Source organism: Neolamprologus multifasciatus, chromosome 12, assembly GCF_963576455.1.
Source record: "Neolamprologus multifasciatus chromosome 12, fNeoMul1.2, whole genome shotgun sequence".
Classification (NCBI taxonomy): Eukaryota; Metazoa; Chordata; class Actinopteri; order Cichliformes; family Cichlidae; genus Neolamprologus; species Neolamprologus multifasciatus.
In genome coordinates, this window is record NC_140450.1 from 21,162,648 (window position 1) to 21,172,637 (window position 9,990).

Consider the following 9,990-nt stretch of genomic DNA (forward strand, 5'->3'; position numbering starts at 1 on the left):
TTTGTCCAGCACTACTTCTCTGAAATAGCATTAGCATAAATCTCCAGCCCATAGAGGTAATGATGGCGTGAAATTATGGCTGCCTCAGCAGACCTTATTCCCCTCTCTGCACTCCCTCCCTCTGGGTCCAAGGCCTCAGCCTTCGACTGAGACTGTCTCCCAAGCCTTCTTTCTCTCCTTCCCCTCTCCCTCTCTTCTTCTTTGCCTTCCAGTTCCATTCAAAGGGAATGTGTAACTGAATTTGAAATTGAGTGCCCTTCTTTCAAGGACCACAGCTAATGAGACGTTTTGCCTTGAAATCCAGACTGGATGAGGGAGACCCTGATGGGCAAGGCCTGGAGATGATAGCCACCTTGTATGTCAGGTGTAAGGCTGTCCGGCTCTCTCACCACTGTGAAGGGGAAAGGTGGTTCTATAGGAGTGAGAAATAAGGATAAGCCTTCGTAGAATGAGCACTCTTCTCTGGGTCACCTGGGCTGCCATTGTGAATCCAAGAGCCAACCTGAAATAATATGCCCCTGTGATCTGCATCAATGTGCAAAGAGAAGACTGACACCAGCCAGGCCTCCCCCTTTTGCATACATATATTAGAAGCCCATAAGGGTCTGTAGAGACATAGGAGGTGAGGTGACAATTAGACCAAGATGGAAGAAAGTACACTGTAGTGGGTCTGAGAGAGTGAGATGAGGAACGATGCAGGATGGAAAGATGTAGGAGAAAGAGATGGAAAAGGGGGATGGACCCATAGAAACAGGTACACTTGACAGTTTGCGGTCTCGGGATCATCCAAGAGACTCTGCATGGGTGCGATGATGAAAGGAATCGGGAGCTTTGCGTCCTAGGAGTTCACCCTTTAATCAGGGGCCCAGAGGAGAGAACCTTGCAGCCTGGGGGCCCCTGGACGCTGCTAGCAACTGTCATGCTAATGAAAGAGGCTCAGGGTGTGAATGGAGAGGCTAGCTTGTTACCAGTGTGCTAATTAATGCATGTGTCAGGGCTGTGTGTGTGTGCATGTACGGGTTTTATGCATTTTAATGAGGTGTCTGTGTACGTGTGAGAGTGTACATGCTTGTTGGGATGAGTGGGATTCGAATCGTGGAGTGAGACGGATGTGCGACCAGGTTTAAAAATAGGGGCTCAAGAGTGCAGAATACAGCAGATGCATCTACAAACAGGATGGAGATAATTTGTTGGGTATTATGTGAAATCAAGACGCGAGTCTGCCAGCAACATCATCTTACTGCTCTGCTAAAAGATCATTTTCAGTTTCAAATTTTAATTGAAAGCACACACAATGGAATCAGATAACAGCCTGTAATTAATACATTAGAGTAGTTTTATCTATTAAACTACAGATTCTTCTTCAGCTGCCGTCTGCTCTGTCTCCATCACTACTGTGGAAACAATCCTGTCTGATTTACTTTCTCGTGGCTGGCTACATCACACTGGCTTCTGTTGATCGGCGCTTTTGTGTCTGCCAAGTCTCAGACTATATGACTAATAATTATCTTTGGAGATGTGTGAAGGGTCTCATTCCAGACAACCCTTTCTGTCTATACCCCACGTTCCCACGGATGAATAGCTGGGGCTGGGTGGGTGGGTGGGTGGGGGAACTTGTGGATGGCCACAGGCAAAGCATATGGCCTTAGGCCGCAGCATTGTCTGAGCTTGTTTGGGAACGACTAAAAGAAACTGCATTGTTGCACGTGTCACCCAGACAAGACGTAGGGGCGTGTGTCAAGGACAAAGAGAAAGCCATCGAAGTCTGTGACCTTTTAATTTGCTGGTGGCCTCTCCCACAGACCACGGTATCGGCCATACATGCCCCCATTCTGTGATTTGGAACTCGATCAATGTCGCCGGTATCGACAAGGGACTCAGTTTGACGCAAACTGATGCAATCGTGGTGGTAAATGCACGTGCTGAGGTTTCTTGTAAAATTCTTTATTCAACACGTATGAACTATATCATTTCCACAATCAGAGCACAGACGAATTAGTCTTAAACGTTTCGAGGTTAGGGCCTCTGAGAGACTTGCTTATTTTGCCTGAAATGTGAAATTCTCATCTGTGAAGAATTAGAATTATTTTCCAGGGCATCAAAACTAATATCTCCGGAGATGTAACCCAGTGCGGAGGTGATACACTAACGAATTATGAGCTATTTTCCTTCATCAAACAGCCTGTTTCTACACGCTCAGCAGAAAAAAAAGAGAAAAGTTTTTCTTTGGATTAAACAGCAAAACTAAAACACGTGAAATTTGCTATAATTTAAAAAAAAAAAAAAACCTTTATGTTTTTGCTTTGTTTTTGTTCTCGCAATTTTCAAGTGAGACGTACCGTTCTGATTATCAAAACGTTCACACGTTCCATAGGTCACTGTCCAGCTTCAGGAGTGCCAGTTACACTCGAGGTGCCTATATTGTGTTCCACTAGTGCTGCCTCTCATATTCCACCCTACCCCCAACCTTGTCTGCCCTGTAAAGTGCCATTATAAAAATGTCAAGGGGTCCCTCTTTCTCGTCCTGCCTGTCAAAATCATGTGCTATTATGCAAATCACTGTGTGAACATACATTTTCTGAGATTTACACAGGCTATATGGGCTACGGGCAAGAGTGAATTCAGATGATTGCAGACTTAATCATAGAAATACAAAATGCACATGTACATTTATGAACACGTGAACATTTTACACTGCCCCTTGGAAACATTATCATTGTGTTACATGTATTATTTAAGCCGCATCCCATGTTTTTCCCTTTCTCTTTATATAAAAGGTCATTAATGTAACATTCATGATTTTTAAGCAGAAAATGAAAGCGGATTTTGAAAAAAAAAAACATATGGATCAAAGAGGCTCATAGAAATCTAAAACTTTTTAATATCAGTATTTGAAGCAAATAACTTCATGGAAAAATGAAAAAATAAATTAAAAAATTGGTTTAGTTTTAATTCCTATTGAACTCGGATAAATTCCCAAATTTCACTATATTCTTCATCTCGAGAGGATTTTCATTCACTGATACATTTTATTGAAATGGTTCAATGGCGGTAGGCCCTTACATTGGGTTTAAAGCATTTTTTCTCAGTGGCTGTTGGAAGTGCACATGAGATTTTTATCCTTTTACATTTCTTAACTCTTTGCCTTTTTAAATGCCTGTGTTTGAATTGCAGTGTCAGGGGTAGTTTTGTGGTTCTGCAGAAATGGAAGAAGTGTATGTGAGAAAAGAGGAGGAAAGGGATGTAAAAAGATAGAAATATGTTTTTTATTTATTTATTTTTTGTGGAAAGCGTCAGTGTACCTAAGATAGAGGTCAACCCTATAATGTACCCATTTGGAGGTTGGATCATTAAAGCCATTTACTATGGCTTTCATTGCATTGCTTCTTAAGTAATGACAGAGGTCTTCCTATTGAGAGCGAGTGAAAAGAGCTACGTGTATCCTTCTGCTGCACCTGCCCTATATGGAGTGTTATATTAAAGAAAATCAAGAAAGGACAGATAACTTCAGTGCTCTGTGACACATCAGGGTATCCATTAGCTGCAGGAGAGCACGGGAGAGAAAAGGAGAGCGAAACAGAGAGCGGGCCTTCTGTTTTGACAGCCATAGACCGGAATATCGCTCCATTGTTTGTTTCTCAGAGACAAGGAGTCATGGATGTGGTTTGAGTGACAGTGAGTGTGATGTACGCTGACGCGCAGAGCTGATTCACATTTCCTCTAATTGCTCCACATTGCCCGATCTTGGCACACATGTAGAGCATGGTAAGAGGCGCCTCTTTTTAGGTTGAAACGGGGAATGCTGTGATTTGGCATACAAAGAGAAAAGGAGGCACAGGGGGTAAGAAGAAGAGCAGGAGGAGGAGGAGGAGGTGGAGAAGGGCTGGAAGAGGAGAGCGCTCTATTATTCCTGATAGACTACTCTGAAGGACAGAAAGGTGATGGCCTTGTTTGTACAACTCTGTGGCATAATAATGTCCTGCGTTAAATCTCTGGCCAGTTAAGGCGTAGATGTGGTGTGGGTGCGTTAGATGTATGACATAAGGCACATTCGACCAATTGAGTGTCACCGAAGCAAGCCAGTTTTGTGGAAATAAACCAAATGGAGAAACAAAGAAGGGGACGTGAAGGGTACAAAATAGTGGCAGACATGGCGTCACTTTTGATTCATGGTGTGCTGAAGAGCATTGAGATTGGAGGAAATCCTTGCGGGGGGGGGGGGAGCCTCTATCCTTGCTGATGCTATTTTAATTAAATAGTTGCTAGGTTACACATTGCAGAACGACAGAGGTGGGTGGTGTGGCACAGGCGCCTGGGCAAGGGTGTGTGCACGCGTGAATATTCGTGTGTGATGGAACATGTCCCTCAACAAAGAAAGCACATCCCTTTTTTTTTCCCACACCCAATCTATAATAAGGATTTCAAATGTGAGACATATTGACATGAAATACAGTGAGAGCGATTTTACGCTCTCTAAAACTCTCTCCAGCTCTCTCGCTCGCTCTCCCCATATTCGTCTGTCTTTTTCATTTTTTTCCTCTCGCAGATCAGAGGATGGGGGGAAGCCCCCTTTCATCTCTGTGACAGCGCTTTTCACCTCCACTGGTGACTGGTGCTCCTATTGCACACTGGGATGCCAGACAGAGCAGAATGCCACAGGCCCGTGCGCCCTGGCAACCGTTCCTGCTTTAGATGCCCCCCTCGCTCCACAGCGTACTCTGGGAATACGCGCACCCTCCTCCAGCCTCCTTTAGCCGTCCACCCCGAGCCTTCGTCCACAACCTCCAGACAGGTCACTGATGGATGGAGTAGGAGAGCGCAGAGAACCCCTTGATGTTGGAAATAAATCTGACAGGCCCGGATGGATAAGGCCAAGCATTATATTTCTCATTGGCCTCATGCTGAAGTGTGTGCGTGTGGAGCGGTTTGTCCTATTTTACTACACCATTTTCTTTACTTTTAACACCCTCCCTCATCTGCGCCCCAGCCCTTCCTTTCTTCTCCTTTCCTCCTCTATGGCAGCAGAGATAATGCCATAATTTACAGCTATGCATTGTAGAAGATGAATGATAGTTGCTTTTCTTGCTTAATATGCATTCACCACTACCAGATAATAGTCTTTTTGTAGGAATAATAAAAGAAATACCCTCAAAAAAAAAAAATTGAGCATTTTTATGTTATATCCCTTCTCCATAATGTGCTAAAAGTGATGTATAATTTTCAATCTTTCATTAGAAACAAAATTGATAATGATGAAAGTGTGCTACATTTTTCTATAGCTTTTCTTCTTTTTTCATGTTCTTAAGTGAAATATTGCACGAGGGGGGGAAAGTTCGCTTTTCTTTTTCTCCCATAGGTAGTCTCTTGAGTGTATATGCAGCCTGCTTAAGAACAGGGGGAGAAAAACACACATGCATGCATGCAAACACACACACACACACCCACAAATAATTTTGCAGACATCTTTTTGCAAAAACATCTAGTCTTGCATATACAGCATAAATATGTATTCCATGTCTCCCTCACAAACAGCAATTTCTCTTGTAAATTCACACTTCCATGTCTTCTCAGCAGACTGTGTGGCTGGAGCTTTGGTGTGTGTTTGTGTGTGCGTGAAAAGAGGCTGGGGTCCGGTGTCCAGGGCCTGGTTTCCCTTGGGAGCACTCTAAAATACTCCACTGACCTTCCTATCTCCTTCAAATGCAGGTCATGGCGAGGGGTCAGAGGTCACTTGGAGCAACAGGATGTCAGCGTGTGATCTCCGTGCAAACAGGTTCAAATTTGCTCCCGAACATGGCGGTGCTTTGATTTTCCTTTTTTGGGCAGGGGGGTTAAAAATGTATGAAAATGACCTAGTTTGTGGTTATTCGGTCAGTGAGTTTTGCAGAAAATAGGTGACAGTAAATATACAAAACCTTTCTCCTTTTTATATTAGAGACGCACAGCGACAGCCAAGATATTACTGTTGAAATATCCTTTCAATATTAGACAATATACCACCAAGTCAACACGACACAGAATTCTCTGATTGTGAATAGTTTCGACACCCACCCACCCCCCACCTCGACGACTACACGTCGACTGCATGTTTATGAATCTTAACAGATCCGTGAGGAAACCTGCAGAAGCCACTCATTGCATTTCTGCTAATTGACCGGCTTAAAATAAATTTCTCGCTTTTACCCGGAGCAATGTTCAGAATTCGCAGCCTTCATTCAAATCAGTCTCAGTTCCTGAAAACAGCGCGCAGCCACATTGTCTTAATTAGGAACATAGGCTGGCTTTACAGCAATGTGTGGGAGGACCTGGAGGTTGAAGTGCTCCGTGAATGCAATGTGCATCATCATCCTAATAAAATATAACTCCGAAAATTAACTCTGTTCGACCTGAGGCACGCAAAACAACAGGGTCCACTGAGCTAAAGTGATGCAGGTTTTAGTGGCGTGTGCGAGTCTACGCGTGCGGACGTGTGTATGTGTGTTTATATAAATGCATTTGTGAATGCTCAACCACAAAGGGAGCAATTATGTTAAAAAAAAAAAAAAGTTTGTTACTATATTACTTCCTTTATTGGAGTAGAAGGGAGAAAATCCCCAAGAAGAAAGTCTGATGCATACTTGCAGCTGCTTTGTCCTAGTTCGAGCGCCACATTTGCCAAAGTGCATCAGAGTGTCAGCAACTCAAAGATGAAAAATAGATGAAGACAATAGTGCATTTCTCACAATTTTCCTAATAAAGTGTCAATCAAAAAGCTGCATGAATGACACTAATATCATATGATGCAGCATTCCATATCAAAGATATCACCACTGCTCATCCCTCCCCCTGCACCCCACCATCCTTCCCCAGCCTCCCTTTTGCTCAATCTGAGGCCTGTCCTCCCCTCGTATTATCACCATCATCATTCGGACATGAAAGGAGAGAAACAAGTGCCGCACCGCTGCCAAGGAGAAACCTTGATCTCGGAGCATTTGCATTCTCCACCTTGTTCCAGTGGATGTGTGAACGAGTTACCCAGGTGCTCTCTCATTGGATGGCACTGAAAAACAGGCACTCTGCTAATGCTCCAAACAAGCAGGCTCTCCCACTTCCACCACCCACCCCCAAGACGCCCCCCTCCCCCTCAGCTCCACATACTGTCACACTCAGCTGGTGGCACTAGAGGGCAGTCCACTCTGTTGGTTTGTATTGTTAAGGCATCTACCGTACATACAGTAGAATTTGCCCTGAGGAAAAAACGGGACACAGAAAGAATTTTTTAAAAATATATAATTAATTGATTTATTCATGTGAATCCCTTTAGGAAAAAAAAAAACTATTACATTTCTGCTTAATGCACTGCTTTTTTTCACCACAAGACATTAAGCTTTTGCTAATTAATTCGGAATGAACCGTTAATCTTCGACTAAGCAAAGTTTGTCTCGCAAAGAGTGGATTACATACGCAAGACACAGAGTATGAAATTCACTCACTTTTGGTGAGTTAAGATGCCATAGTGTCTCGGATTCACGAACATGCTGACATATCTGTTAGCTCACCTTAGAAAAGATGATGCAAAACTGTACAGTGAATGGGCAGAAGACTCATAATCGCATATTTAGCCCATGTGTTACACTTAAAAGACCAATACTACAACTCAGTAGTACACAACAGTATTAAATATGGCAATTTGTCCATCTGTCCATACATCTTCTTCCACTATAGGAATATTAATTGATAAAAAAAAAGGGGGGTGAAACATTCCTGTTTTTTACATTAATATTCAAGAGAAGAAATTCCATTAAACCCATGATATGTCCACACACACACAGATTTGAAGGAGCTATACTGTGGCAGTGTGTCTGTGGCATAGTGTCTATCAGGAGGCTGCTAATTAAAGGCCTACAACAATGAAGCAAGGAAACCTCAGAGGAACAGTGCTCATCTGAGATGAATTAATGTAGGAGCAGTGGTGATTACCACGAGGGCAGTCAGCCGTTTCATATTTCTAGCACAAGGCAGTGGACCTCAAATTTTTAACCATGACGAGATTTAAATGTAGTTTACACGCACAGAGGATTTTCATTGTTCCAGTCCCTCCACTCGCGCTTGATTGCGTTGCACTGGTAACCAGTGGAATTTTAACTAAATTATGTCATGGTACATGGAAAGCTTATCAAAGAATACTAATTATGTGCTGGGACGTGAACAATGATGACGATCAGTGAAAAACTGCACAAAGTTATCCACAGTGTTACGCCTGAATGTTGGGTTTCTGTGTGTTGTGTTATTTGCCTTGTCAGTGACTCAGAATAAAAATTCTGAATGTTTTGCTTTATGATTTCCTGAAATCGATGTAAATTAAGTTGCCTGAAATCTCACTAATGTCCTGTTTGTGTTCTTTTATCTTACGTGTCAATAAAAGTGTTTGAATCGTTATGTGGTCTTCAAGGGTCTCTTATAAAATACCTGACTTTGTGAAATTTAAGGACAAGTTTGTTTTTATGTTAAAATGACCTCCCTTTTCTCTGAAATGTCTGGGTTTTTAATTTATTTTATTTTTATCCAGTTGTTGTCATGCTAATAAAAAGACAATAATTGCATTTAAGATGTTTATTTCATGCTGATATCAGACAATCAAGCTGTAATCAGCATTCAGTTCAGCAGGGAACCTCTGTTTTTCTTATCTCGCTTATGATTTCGAGGTATCGCTATAAAGAATGTAAAAAGAAAAAAAACCCCACCAAAGTAAAAATAGGTCGGGAGTGTTCAAGACACGTGGAGTGCTCTCTTTTAGGCCATTCATGGCACAAGGTCAGGTCGATCACGTAAGTATGGCGGCCGCATCTCACAATCAGCGTGAGGATGGGATCACTCTTCTGTGCGGGACAGAAAGCTCACTATTATAGCTTCGCCCCTTCAGAAGCTTCGCAGTTCTTCTGGCTGTGTTAGGGATGGAGGGGTGTGGCGGGGGGAGTCTCTGCTCCCTTTCCTGAATCGGAGCTCCACGCCGCTCTATGGAGAAGGGACGTCTGTGAATAGGACCCACTCAAGAGGAATAAAGGAACCTCTCCACTGGTTTGTTTTGGAAGCTGTCTTATTGATCTGTCTACCTATGAATGAATGCCATGGCCCAGTTTTCCCGCTCATGGGGACAATGGCACTCAAGGCCTGTATTAACTGGCCTGATGTTGTTCCCAGAGAAGAGAGTTTGGGAGCGTTTGTCATTTCATCCCTCCATCTACTCCGATAACGATTCCCACAAGAATGGAGACCCCCAAACTAAAAAAAGCAAATCGATGGCCATTGACTGCCTTAATCAATGCCTGCTTACACGAGGACATATTTTATAATTAAAGAGATCCTTAAACACAATTACAGTATGAGTAAACACTCTCATACGAAGCCCTTTTAAGCTAGAAATAAAAAAAGAATGATTTTTTAACTTAATCTTTCCGAAGACCTTGAAGATCCAAAACTGAGACACTGTAAATGCAGAGGAAAGCTTTTACTTCCAAAGCAATTGGAGCACTGATTTGGACAGAGGACCTTATGTGCTTACAGTCTTCAAGTGCAGATGAAGCAGCGATGCTTTAGAAATGGGCCTCTGTATCCCCCGCCTCCCCCCATGCAATCATGAAGGCCACACCACAAAAACAGCTCTGCAGCAAAAGCCAAGGCATATAAAAACATCAGCAATTTATTAATTTAGCAGTTTACCAGAAACCACACCTTTTTCCATCACCAAAAAAAAAAGTTCTTTGCCTGTGAGAACGAGCTAAACTGGGAGTGAAACACATAATAAAATGCTTATTGTTCTTTCTAGGGTTCCTGCTGGCATCCTTTGGAAGAGAGAGTCCACAAAAGTGTAGTCTGTGTTGAGCACGTTCCTCTACTACAGTATGGGATGTCACCAGAAATGTCCTGTAAAAAAAATGAGTTTCCATCTTTGGTCATCTGGAAACAAGTTTCAGAAGGTGGCATGGCCAGAAAATCAGACAAAACAAAATG